The sequence below is a fragment of the Chlorocebus sabaeus genome, chromosome 14 (assembly GCF_047675955.1).
Source record: "Chlorocebus sabaeus isolate Y175 chromosome 14, mChlSab1.0.hap1, whole genome shotgun sequence".
Taxonomy (NCBI): Eukaryota; Metazoa; Chordata; class Mammalia; order Primates; family Cercopithecidae; genus Chlorocebus; species Chlorocebus sabaeus.
In genome coordinates, this window is record NC_132917.1 from 1998415 (window position 1) to 2012393 (window position 13979).

Consider the following 13979-nt stretch of genomic DNA (forward strand, 5'->3'; position numbering starts at 1 on the left):
AGGCCCCGGAGGCACAGGGAACCTCTCCGTCCAGGGCGGGGCCCTGATGGCGCCCACTCCTCAGAGACTCCTGAGTCTGCCACCCCACCCTGCTCTGGTGGAAAGTTCTTGAACATCGGCATGGCCCTGTGTGGGGCCCCTCAACACCAGGAGGGCAGGTCCTGAGAAAACCTGCCCCTCTCCTCGGGAGTGCAAGGCTCGCCTCTGTGGGGTTATCCGGGGGGCCACGGGGTGCTTTTCTCTGAGTGTGGGGCCCCGTCACGACCAGCGGAGCCCACAGGACAAAGCTCAGGGGCCCCAGGTGAGGGCGAGAGAAGGGCAGCGTCCAGGGGGTGGGGGGCACATCGGATCACTCTACCTGGACCCCTCGCCACCTCCAGCAAAGGGGAGAGAAAGAGAGATGGGCCGCGCACGCCTGCCTCAGTGTGAACCCGCCACCGCCGCTGCCGCCACGGACTGCGCCGCCTTTGAGAAAGCCGAGCGCAGCCGCCTCATCCGGGGATCCGGATCCGGAGCTGGCCGGAAGTCGGGAGGGCTCATCCGGAGATCCGGATCCGGAGCTTGCCGGAAGTCGGGAGGGCTCCACCCTGGGAGACAGAGCACCCTCCTGGTGGGCGGGTGCTTCCAGGCCCGGCTCTGCCCAGCTCAGCAGCAGCGGCATGCGGGCCACCCTACGCTGTGCTGTAGCCCACAACAGGCTTAAACTCAGGCATCAGCTGGGTCCGTCCATGTTCTGAACAAGGTACCAAAGGTCTCCGAAAGGGAGATTCGGTTGGAGAAAGGCACAGACGCTGCCTGATGACCCTCGGCCACTCTTGGATTTATGGAGAGGATGTACTGACTGGATTCTGGGAAATAAGCCAACGTGTAGAATAGCATTGTCAAGATTACACAAGAAAATTAGCTGTCAAATATGAATTGATTATTCTAATATATCACAGAAATGCAAATTAAGAAATGATGTCGTGTACAAGAAAGATGCACTATAATGACCAAAGAATACCCACTAAGAGGCTGGTTAGAGGGTATTTGGCAAAGCTAACAAAGGGTTTACATTCATTAACCTAGTGCTTCCATTAGTGGGCGATACTGGGCTACCTGGGTGATGTCTCTGGGTCTTATCTGCCTGAGTGATCAAGGGAGGAAGGTCAGACCAGCCTGGCAATTTAGAAAAGGTGTCAGTGGCCAAGGGCTGCTGCAGAGAAGGCTCATTATACATGGCAGCTAAGATGATTTTACTTTAGAGCTCAGGAGCCATAAGCAAATGTAAAACCGAAGAATGTCATTGTGTTGTTATTGTTTCTGCTTGGATGCTTCCTCATATACAATGTTGCCATCTTGTAGAGGTGAGTTCTATCATAAGTGGGGTCATAATGCTGAGTTACCTAGAACAATGCTTACTTGAATACTTTGCAATGCTTAGCCAATAAGCTTTTGACTCATGCTTTGCCCTGCTCCTTCAGGCAAGCACAGAGCAGATGCTGGAGGAATGAAAGGCATGGGCCCCTCGGTCTAGCGTCTGGATCTGGCACGGTGCTTGGTGCCAGCACCAATCGCCTAGGTTGGGGAGTGAGCATGTGCTCGTGGCCCAAACCAGGCTCAGGTTCTGCAGGAGGGGGCTGGTGTGGAAGGAGCAGGAGGCTGTGGGAGTGTGGGGTTCATGCCCAGGGACCTCTGGCACTTATGCCTGAAGCAGTGACAGGATTGAAACTTTGGGGGCAGAATTGAAGGGACTGGATAGTAGATCCACAGTCCCATCATTTTGAAGGTCAGATAGTGACAAGAGGGAGGCTAGGAATCCATGTAATGGCAGAGTAGGAAAAGAGAATGAAGGTTCTGCAGGACACTGAAATGAGGCTTTGTCCAAGGTCTGCACTTGAAGGGAGAGTTTTAGAGGGAATTTAAAACAAATAAAGGAATATTTTGTGTATGGTGACAAAGATTAGCATCATAGTTCTGAAATAGGCCCTTGTCAGGAGTATACTATAAGACAAAGATCAGACTTGGTATTGGAGACATGACCACGAACCTTGATTTGTCAATACAACCATCTTTCATTGATTCAACAGACTTTTCCTGTGAACCACGCTGTGTGCCAGGAACTAGGGACATCAGGACAAAGCACTTTATGTCTTCAAGGATCTTACCATCCATTGGGAGACGCGAAGGGAAAAACATTCATTAACTCGTTTTTAAGAGGCCCAGAAGGGGAACATCATAACCAGGAAAATGAGGGGGACACATCAGGGGGTCTTCTGAGAGGAGGGGATGGTTAAAGGACGCCTTTTTTGAGACAATCACTTGGTCTCTCTAAGCCTCGGTATCCTTACTATAAACTAGGTCCTAGGATGAATGCTTTTTAAAATTCTTTTCAACTCAAGTATTACAGAACTTTTTAAAAAGCTTTAGTTTAGCATCTTGGTATTAATAACTCAGAATAAAGAATCTGACTAAATGTACCAAAAAGAGAAAGGTAGTATTTTATGGAACTATAATTACACAAAGCAAATATCTAGGCTAAAATGACTAGTGAATGACACTTGTGACCATCTGACATATTCATGTCCATACACATATGCGTATACCTATGTGTATTCGTCCATTCTCATGCTGCTAATAAAGACATACCCAAGACTGGGTAATTTATAAAGGAAAGAGGTTTAATGGACTCACAGTTCCACATGGCTGGGGAGGCCTCATAATCATGGCAGAAGGGGAAGAAAGAGCAAAGTCACGTCTTACATGGAGGCAGGCAATAGAGCTTGTGCAGGGGAATTCTCATCTATAAAACCATCAGATCTCATGAGAGTTATTCGCTACCACGAGAACAGTATGGGAGAAACCACTCCCATGATTCACTTATCTCCACCTGGTCCCGCCCTTGACACGTGGGGGTTATTACAATTTAAGGTGAGACTTGGGTGGGGACACAGCCAACCCATATCGATGTGCATATGACAGCTCCATACAGACATCTGCAAGCACACACACACACACACACACACACACACACAATATGGCTTTCCACACATGAAATGGCTTGGATTTAATATTATGTTTATGTACATACAATAATCCAGGTTGTATTTCTTTAAAAATATATTTAATAAATCAACTTCAAAATTACTAACTGAAAAGTCTGTATATAATTTAGAAAGTTATTGGCATTTTATCATTGCTTGCATATCATTCTATATGGATCAAAACCATATTTGTCAAAGTCAAAAAATCATAGCTAATATTTAACCATTTTTATTTGCATATCTTATAATTTGTATAACTTCTTTACCTGTAATGTAAGGGCTCCTGAGAAGAATTTACATTCTTGTAGAGTTCCAGTTACAGCCACAACTGGCTAATGTACAATTTAGTGTATTTTAAAGTATGAGACCAGAGACCAAGGAAGGAGGGATGTCCTGTAGAGCCTGGTGATGGGCACAAGGAATTGTGTTTTTTTTGTTGTTCTTTTTTTTTTTTTTGGTGATGGAGTCTCACTCTGTCGCCCAGGCTGGAGTGCAATGGTGCGATCTTAGCTCACTGCAATCTCTTCCGCCTCCTGGGTTCAAGTGATTCTCCTGACTCAGCCTTCCAAGTAGCTGGGACTACAGGCGCCGCCACCACGCCTGGCTAATTTTTTGTATTTTTAGTAGAGACGGGGTTTTCACCGTGTTAGCCGGGATGGTCTCGATCTCCTGAACTCGTGATCCACCCACCTCGGCCTCTCAAAGTGCTGGGATTACAGGCAGGAGTTTTAAATTTAAGTGCAGTTTCAAATTTAGATTCCTGTTTTGTCTCTAAAGCATTTGATTCTTAACTATCATTCATTCATTTGTTATGTGTGTATTCTTTTATTCTCTAAATAAAATTGAATGCCTATTATTTGCCAGCTGTTGTAATGAGTGATGAAGATTTTTTAAAAATAAGTAAGAGAAAGCAGTTGACTTCATTATAATTTAAACATGTCAATTTTAGATACTTTATTTTTGGTTTTACTAGAAATGTATTTGTAAGCTGAATGTGTATCCTTAGAAATTACGAAAGAGTGACAAATGCAGTTTTCTTCAATAGTTTACTGAGACCAAATTTGTTAATTTGATAAAACCTCCCTGTAAGTACAATACAGGTGACAAGGAATTACGTCTCAGCCCACACTGATATGATATGTAATCATTTTAGTTGTGCAGTCACTGGTCCTTAAAATACGCATTTGTTTTGACTTCTAAGTAGAATGACTGTAAAATTTGGTGCTCATATATACTCAGTCTAATTGTTTTTCACTTCTTAAAATTGATCTAGGTTTTAATAAAGCCCATATTAAACTTTGTTGAAAGCATTAGTTTCTGGTTTCTCACATTGTGAGGACATCCTTACTTTGTGTTTGTATTAAGCGTGTGCATGACAGCTTTCTGAAATTACGCGCCCTTCATCACCAGCTCCAAGAAAGAGCATGTCTACTCTAATTTCAACAAAACAACTCTTTAACTTCAGAAGTTAAAATTTATTTCTCTGTACACTTTAGAGATGTGGCATGTCAACATCACTGGGATTCAGGGCACCTTGGATGCTCAGAGCTGTCCAAAATCTTCCTGACTTCACAGTGGCTGTGATATGGAAATGAAGCCACAGGCAAGCTTGCACGTACGAGGGCTGGGAGAGGTGCTCAGGATGGAGTGTCAAAAAAGGTCTAGTCAACTCCAGAGATTAAGTGGGTTTTCCCACGGTCAAACAGCGAAGCAGCCAGAGCAGATTCTAGAAGGAGGGCCTTCTACACACCCCCTCGCCAGTGCCTCTCATCATGTGGCAATGAGGCAGGACTCAGGATGTGACCTCGGGGGCACGCCAGGTCAGTCTACTTACAATGCTACTCCCTGAAAAGAACTTTGACTTTTTAAGAGGAAAATCATCTCATTCTTCAATATTTGAAGGTGAAATTAGGAACCAATATTAAAAAAAATCTGGGTTTCACCTTGCTAAAGAAATGTGAAGTCATTACATTCTAATAGAGGTGGGTGTAGTAGGAGAATCTATTAAATCAACTCTCCGGGGAAGATGATTGGCAACCCCCAGCTGTTTTGTCCCCATTCAGACATGTCTGAAGGACACAGTGCCTGGAGGAGCCCCAGCGGCCCCTGGGGACAGGATGGCACCGTGCCTTGGCTGTGCCCTTGTCAGGAGCTTCTGCTGTGGAGCAGAGACGCCACATACTGTCCCAGTTGCATTTCAGTGTAGAGTCAAGTCATGATAATGAGAAGGGGTGCATTACAGAGAGTGTCGGCTCAATTCCAACAAATAAATGCACTTGAATTTCCAGAACCTAAGTAGTGAAAACATGCCAGAGTGGGAGTCAGGAGCCAGGGTTCTGTCCCGACTCCAGCCTAAGTAGCTTCATCACTGCAGACGGGTCATTTCATTTTTCTCATTAAATCCCTATTGATTAAGAAGTTGGTTAGTAAGTTGTAGGGACACCAGAGGGAAAGGAGCTAAGAAGACGACATCGGTATCAACACAATTCAGGCATATCCCCAAAGTTATGTCCAGCCCACTCGGCATCTCCATGAACATCCACAACTTCATGCGGGTGCAGAAGAGAGCTCCTAACTTCTCCCCCACAATCTCCACCCTCCAATGTCTTCTTTTCTAGGCAATAGAATCCCATCCACACAGCTGCTCGTGGCAGAAACTCGGCAGCCACATATAAGTCTTCCTTCCTCTCAGTCTCCCATATCACTGAGTCTTTATGATTTTATCTTCAAAGCACACCTTGAATTCTTTTTTGTTGATCAATGCAATCACCACAGTCCAAGCTACATCATTGCCCACCTGACTAATGCAGCTGCTTTCTAATTGGTTTCTCCATTGTCATTCCAATCCCTTATTCAAATCTCCAATCTGTTTAAGCACCACACTTAAGACATAAACATGTCCCTGGCAGCCTTTTGTGTTGCAGTCACCAGTGGCTTCCACCGCACTTCAATTTAAGACTCATCGTGCCTGTCACCAGGCCCTACAGGACATGGCTCCTTCCTTGGTCTCGGGTCTCATTTTGTTCCCTGATGCCAGCCAGTGAGTGATGCAACAACAGAGGCATCCCTTGGTTCTCCCAATACGCCTGGCTCAGCAGTGTCCAAGGCTCCTTCCTGTTCCCTCTGCCTGAAATAGTCCCCCAACTTAGGGCCAACTCCTTTACTTTAAGCCTCAGCCTAGCTGTGGTTTTCCTTGGAAAAGCATTTCCAAATCACTCTACTTAGACTAAATTTGCCATCTTGTTTGTTCCTCACCACACTATTTGCTGCCTGCACAATATTCTTATTGCAACACGCAATTGTTTTACATGTCTGTCTGTTTCTGCCAACCTTTCTAAGTTCTGTGGTAACTGGGATAGCGCCCACGTTATTTCCCACTGAATCTCTATCACCCAGCACAGAGCCCAGCTGAGATGCCCTGTGGGGTATTACTGTTGCTACTGACACTTGAAAGCATTTCTTTCTCCAGTTACGATGGCTCTTGTCCAGGAAAATAAGTAATTAGATTCAGTTTTTTTTTTTTTTTTTAACTGTAGTTTTAGGCCAGCCAGAGTGGCTCATGCCTGTAATACCAGCACTATAGGAAGCCGAGGTGGGCAGATCATATGAGGTCAGGAGTTCGAGACCAGCCTGACAACATGGCGAAACCCCGTCTTTACTAAAAATACAAAAACTAGCTGGGTGTGCTGGCACATGAGTGTAATCTCAGCTACTCGGGAGGCTGAGGTAGGAGAATCGCTTGGACCCAGGAGGTGGAGGCTGCAGTGAGCCAAGACTGCACCACTTGTACTCCAGCCGGGCAACAGAGTGAGACTCCGTATCAAAACAAAACAAAAAACAAAACCAACCAACCAACCAACAAACAAAAACACTCCCCCCTCCACACACAAGCTGTAGATTCAAAACTAAAGTTTTTCAAAATATACAGTTTTCAAAACTATACATTCAAAACTATAGTTTTGAATCCTCAAATCACTTTGTAACCTCCACTAACTGCCACCACCGATTCTGCACAGCCTTGGTGAACACTTATTTTGTGTCCATGTCTTGCTTTTCTTACTAGGTTAAAAACTCTTTGAGAGGCCGAGCTATGTCTTGGTGAACTTTGTGTTCCATGCAGGCACAGCATGGGTTCATTCAGACAGAAACCTGAGCAACAGGAACGGGACTACGGCACGTGCTTGCTGAATCAAACAGCATTATTTCATGACGTGTCCCTCTCACAGGAATATTAGAATGGCCTGCACTGTTTAAGATGGACTTTGTTAGAAACCATGCCCCTTTGTATCACTATTATTCTATTATAGCTGGATTCTATAGCTAGAGTTTGGGGATGTCTTTTAAATCCAAGATTACATAATTTTAAGTATGTCTTTGGTTGAGTATAATCTCACCCTGTTTGCAGGTGACCCCATTATCTTATCCTTCTCCCCACATCGGTGAATGACACCATCAGACCTAACATCAAGTCAGGTGCTTGGATTCCCCCGACTTCTCCTTCCTGGCCATCACCACCCTCCTTCAAACATTACTCGATGGTTGGCCAACACTGCCTCCCTGGCGTCTCTTCACCGGCCCAGTTAGGCTCACTTGTCTGGACGCCATACTTATCTGTCTATATTTCTGTAGCATATCCCAGTTGCTGCTCCTGCCACCAAACAGCTCCCCGTCAAATCGATTTTTCATGTGTAGTCATCAGTCAGAAGTAATGTGACATTGCTTGTTTGCTTAGAATGTGTTTTAGTGGGTTCCAGTAGGCTCTGGAACCCAATCCGAACTCCCTGGCATGTGGAAAGGTCACAGGTGGTGAGGCCCCGGTTGATGTGTCCAGCGTCCCCTCACACAACCTCTTCCCCGATGGACATTAGCCATCCTGAACCCACACCCCAGCTCCCCATATGTGCAGCTCCCTCACCCTTCTCTGAACTCACTCCTTCTTACGTTCAGGCATCACTCTTTCCAGGGCCTCCCCTGGTGTCTGGTCCCTCCTCCTCAGTGTTCGTGGCTCCTTTCGCCACAGCTCTGGCACACTGGGTTGTGACTGTTTAGCCACCGACCACCCCCTCTGCCAATGACGCACTGTCACCTCCAGCTCCTTGTGTTATGTGGCAAATTTCCTGGTACATGGAACAGCACTGGCACATGGAATGCAGTCAGCAAGCACTGCAGGAATGAACAAAATCTCTCCCAGAGCGTTTTCCCCAATACTTATAAGGAATAATTACAGTGGCATTACGGTTCACACCACTGTCTCACATGTATTGTGGTATTTGACCCTCACAATCTCACCATGACTATTTTATAAACATTCTACACATGTCTAGGCATGGTGACTGGCACCTGTAGTCAGCTACTCAGGAGGCTCTGGTGGGAGGATCGCTTGAGCCCAGGAGTTTGAGGCTACAGTGTGCTATGATTGCACCACTGTACTCCAGCCAGGGCAACCGAATGAGACCCACTTTCAAAAACGAAACAAAACAAAACAAAACAAAACAAAACAATCTACAAATGACCTTGATGTGTCCTATGGACAAATCTTCAGTTCAATAAATTAGTAAATTCGTCAGAACCTCTGTTTCCTGACTGTTAGGGAAGTTTGCCATTTGCAGGAATGTTAAAAAGTGAATTTATGAAGGTGAAAAGGTGTGAATTGTTCAGGGAAAACATGATAGATGATACAGAATGGATATGATTTTGGATGTCACAGGTTCTCCACCCATCAACAAAATCAAAGACAGACAAGTTTAACAGATGGGTTTTGATGAGGAATAGGATGCGTTCAGTTGGGCATAGAAGTTGAGCTCACACGGCATGCCTGGGTCAGCCTGCTCATGCTTCCTCCATTTAAAAGTTACTCAGAAGAGTGTGACTAGGGACATGACACTCGGGAAGAAGGCAGGAAGGCTGTTCCAGGTGGAATGGCTGCAGGCATAACTGTGTGAGATGGATCAAACCAGGAGACCCTTGTTTATGCCTGGCTGCAAGAAGGGAGGTGGCTAAGGGACACAGGCATGACAAACAGGCAGGGACAACACGTGATAGAGTCATAGGAAAGGGCGTGCCCACAGGTGTGTGCGTGAGTGCCTGCAGAAGGGAAACGAAGCCAGGAATGGACTTTTGCAGCACATCCCCTCTGCATTGAGGACTCCATCTTAATATGTGCTGATCACAGCCGGCGACGTGTGTCAGGGCTGCTATTTCAGTCTCATTTCATTTGTCCTGGTGTTCTGGTTTAATCATCCTCCTAGGGCTGTATATTTGGAAACTAGTGATGTGTGCTCAGCACTTGACACTGTGCTGACCACACATGTACTCTGGATTCTTGATAAGTGACTGAACTTCTAGGTGTGCCCAACACATTCTTGTACATGCAATGTGCACGTCCAACCTGTCCTTGTCACAAGTTTCCATGGCTACAGGACGGAAAATTTGGAACGAAGGAGGGACAGAAATCATCCAAGCAGATGAATCTTCAACACTCGATTCTGACAATGTCTGTGCTTGTGGAGTCGGTGTGAGGCTCTGTCTGGTGCAGCCGACCCCCTGACCAAACCCTGGGTGTCCCCCGTTCCAGAAGCTCCCTCATAGAGCAATGTGTATTTATCATATGCAGCTGGAAATTAATTTTCAGGCAGGAAAATTAATTATAAGTAAATTTGTTATCCACATTTTTAAGTTCTGGATGGAAATTGAAATATGCCCTTATAATTAGACGCTTGGCCTCTCTTCAGGGAAAATTAGGAACATGTGATATTTTGGAAAAAGCATCAATATTTATTTTTTTGTCAATTCCTGAAGAATGGATCATTGTTGGGGGCTGGTCATTTTGGGGGTATATATTTAAAAGTTTGAAGTAAAAGTAGTTTTATTAAGTGTGAATTTAAAAAAAAAATTTCATTTAGTATTATATCAATTTGAGGTTAAAAAGCTATAAATAATTAACTGGTTTCTACTTTTCTACTTGCATTTGTTGAAATTGCTAATTCCGACACCATCTCCATAGTAACAAATGTGCTTAGAAAGCAGAAAAATAGGAACACTCAAGAAAGGCAAAAAGAGAAGCAGGACGACTCATGGTGAAAAATAATTTTTTTTATTACACTGCCTTTTCTGGAAAGATACGTTTGTTTATAAAAATGTGTTTATGTAAAATTGCAAACTACCTGAGGTTTTCTCCAGAAAAATGTTATTTAGCAGATAAATATAAAAATATATTACTGATGCATTAATAATTTTGCTTCAGGTAACTTGAACTTTTGAATTAAGTTACAGCTTTGGGGAAAGGCAGAAGTTAAATTATATGACATAAACGTACTATTAATGAAAGTTGATGAAGACTGTGAAATCGCCACATTTGAGTCCTGTCAAGGTCAACTGAGAATCCAACATAAAGTGTTTTACTTGAAGGAAATTGCCTTCTTTCTCTTGAAAACGTTCACCTTCTCGATGGGAAGCTACTGGGGGAGGGAGAAGTTGGAATCCTGCTGGGTCTCGGTCTACTCAGAGGTGCCCCCCAAGAGCTGCTCAGGACTTCGGAAGGTGAATTGGAATTAATTGCAGTTTGGGTCATGCTATAATTACTTTTTGTTTTACAAAGATATTCGTTGTCTCTTATCAAATGACCAAACATCAGAAAAATTTTCTGTTCCAGCTCCTCATGCTTCTAGAGCAGAGAGTGTGGAGGTGTCTCCTTCCCTGCAGGAGGAGCCCGTCCCCCATGGCCAGCCCCAAGAGGACCTTTGCCTCTGCTCACTCACTGGAGGTGAATTTCTCTGGTTTCCTTATGGATTTTCTGGAAAGAAGGGAAGGGCCTGGTACCTCTATCTTGCAGCCTAAGTAGATGGTTTTAAAGTCAGACATCTGCAGCTGTATCTAGCCAAATCTTTAATAACAACCATCTTCCTACTTTAACCATCATACACAGAACCTTTGAACTCAAAGATTCTCTGTAGAAAAGTTTCTTTCTTCCAGTGAGATTGGACCATACATCTGTTTAAGTCCCATAAAGAAAAAGTTTTGGGGAGAATCTCTCCACACCCCTAGCTTTCTTACCAAAAAAAATCACTTTTAAGTTAATCTTACAAGTAGAGTTTTGTTTTCAAGACGGAAGATAGCACAGAGTGTCTCCTGCTTCTAAGTCTGTTTAAAGCCAGAGATATTCAGTAGCAAGGGAAGGGCACCCTCTTGAGGGGCTGGGCAGCTGACAGGCAGCCCCACAATCCTGAGGGTGAACCCTGGATGCCCTACGATGAACTCTGTCTCTAGATGATTCTGCCCATCTGTAGGCTGATATGAATCTTCTGGGCATGTTTAAGGCAGGTGAGACTAAGCTATTACGTTTGGCAGGTTATGTGGATTAAATGCATTTTCAACTATGAAGTTTTTGACTTCTGCTGGGTTTGTTAGGAAGTTGTACCACCATAAAGTGAAGAGCATCTGTCTTGCACCTTTGGGTGGATCTCTGAAGAACCCTGACAATTGCAAACAATTTCAAATAAGCCTTGTGATATGGAGCGTATTTATTAATCCTAAGCAATTATATTATTTCCACGCTCAAAGTCGCAATGCTATGTGTATTAAATTCAGTCACACTAATTTACTTATTTTCTAGAAACCTTGTTCTAATATATTACCTTCAATTAATAGTAAATTACAATGGGAATGCCATGACATTTCTTGTTATGTTGTTATCAGTTCTCACCATTGGCAGAAATTAAAAGGGGCCTCAGAACCACATAAAGGCCCCATCCCTGCACCAACAGTCCTGGGCTTCCTGTCACTCTGTGAGGTTGGAGCTGTTGCATGGTTTTTTCTCTGCTCTACCTGTTCCCACGGCAAGGCATCTGCCCTCTGTCTCTAAGCATCAAACGCCCAATATGCATCCAGCTATCACCACACCTGTCCCCATTCTTGATGTCATGACAGTGGGCGACAGCGTCCCAGGCCCATGTCCTCTCCCCTTTGCCCTTCCCCGCTGCTCTTCCCTGTGAGCAGGGTCTTCCCAATACTGGCTCCGGCAGGCCTCACCTGGTGCCGGTGGCGCTGACCCAGGGGTGGCATGTGTGCTCTTGGACTCTGGACAGGTCTTCCTCTGTTTCCCTAAAACTCATCAGTTGTGAAACTCAGTTCATCTAAGACTCAAAGCGACACCCTGATGTGGCCCCAAGCCCGGGGACCTCATTCACCTTCCTTGAGGGTTTCAGCCCCTGGTTGACAGCTGTCATGTCCAAAATCACTCTGCAAAGATTCCTGATGGCTTCTATGCACTGTGGACGATTCCTCCAAAAATGAGGACTCTTCAGCCTTCAATCCCTGACCCCTGCCTCAGCCACCTAGTCCCTTGTATTAAATTTAGTCACACAAATTCATTTATTTTCCAGAAACCTTGTTCTAATATATTACCTTCGATTAACAGCAAATTACAAAGGGAATGCCGTGAAATTTCTTGTTATGTTGTTATCAGTTCTTACCACTGGCAGAAATTAAAAGGGGCCTCAGCACCAGACAAAGTCATTGTACATTGTAGCCACACCCTACAACGTGTTTGTTAACTTAATTATATTATTCCAAGTTCATAAACGCAGTGACTTCTTCCCTGGGACAGTCCCAGCCCCAACTGCCTCCAGCTCCCCTTCCATTCTTTCCTGGACACTCCTGCGAGTCATCTTGAAACAGTTGTGCCCGCTGTCTGTGTGGCCCCTCCCCTGATGGGTCCATGCCTTACTCATGGGTGACTGGCTCCCTTCACCGCTTCCTTGCCCTGAGCTCAGGGCGGGGGCATTTTGTTCTACTTCCCTCAGTGCTGCCCACATCAGGAGCAGTGCCTGCTACCCCAGAGGAAGCCAGGAATATCTGTTGAATGAGTGAATGAATGCATGAATATGGTACACAAAAACTTCTCAAATTGTTCATACCATGACTAAAAGAAATATTAATTTAAAAATAATCTCCACTAAACATAAGGCTAAATTTTGACTGACGGAGAATTTGATGGATTAGAGAGCAGACACGATTTTTATCATTTTGTCTGACAGAGATGAACTCAATCAAACAGATATTTGTTTTTTGGAAAAAATGAATAAGGAAAGAGTTCAAAAGTACTTTTCTTTCATTTTTAATTTAACTGATTAAAGGATTAGCTTTCCGGGTGAATGTTTTACAGTGCTTGTGTTCTTATATCTCTTTTCCTATTAATGTATACACATGTTCTGTTAACCTACCTTGTTAACCTTACTCAGATACGGGTCCCTGTGCACTCCCATGTTAGCCATACACAAATGGATATACACAATGGCAAGACAGTACCCACTGTTAATACTTGTCTATAAATCATTGCACAATTTTAGTCACAATTAAAGTCTTTCTGTCACGATACACCACACTCATCACTTCAGTCAGAGCTATCTATACCTGAAGTTATCAAGGTAAACTTTTATCAGCCGTTACATAAGCATAAAGTTGCAAATGCAGATATGGTGTGCCCATGGAGTATCAAACTCCCGTACCAACACCTCCTGCGTCCCAGCAACAGACACCCAGAAGTTGTGATTGTGGTATAACGGGATGAGAAAATGACGTGCATTCAAACCACAGCACAAAACTCTGCAATGGACTTTTGGAAATGCTAGAGTCTGTCATCTTAGATGCAGCATGAGACGAAGCCTTTTTAGAATCTTAGACGTCTTCTTTGAAATGACTCTAGGTCTTTCTAAATATTTGCATTGATAGTATAAACGGACCCATGATTAACCGTTTTGGGGAGAGATGGTGATTGGGTGATGGGGGCCATGGCTAGCCTTCTTCCCCCCAAAACCCAACCCTGGCTTCCTATACAGGACGGCACTTTAAAGGCGATTGGTATCTGTAGTCACTTTAAAAATAATTCAGCTCACAACAAGGACTCTGTGTTCCCGATGCCTCAACCCCTACCTCTATTTTGGGATGCAAGCCCTGTTA

The 13979-nt window shown here is 44.4% G+C and overlaps 1 protein-coding gene across 22 annotated transcripts in view; it reads right to left on the reverse strand.

Moving 5' to 3' along the window:
• Positions 1–13979, reverse strand: part of MYT1L (myelin transcription factor 1 like) — a 529284-nt gene that overhangs the window by 236691 nt on the left and 278614 nt on the right. The window lies entirely within an intron of this gene.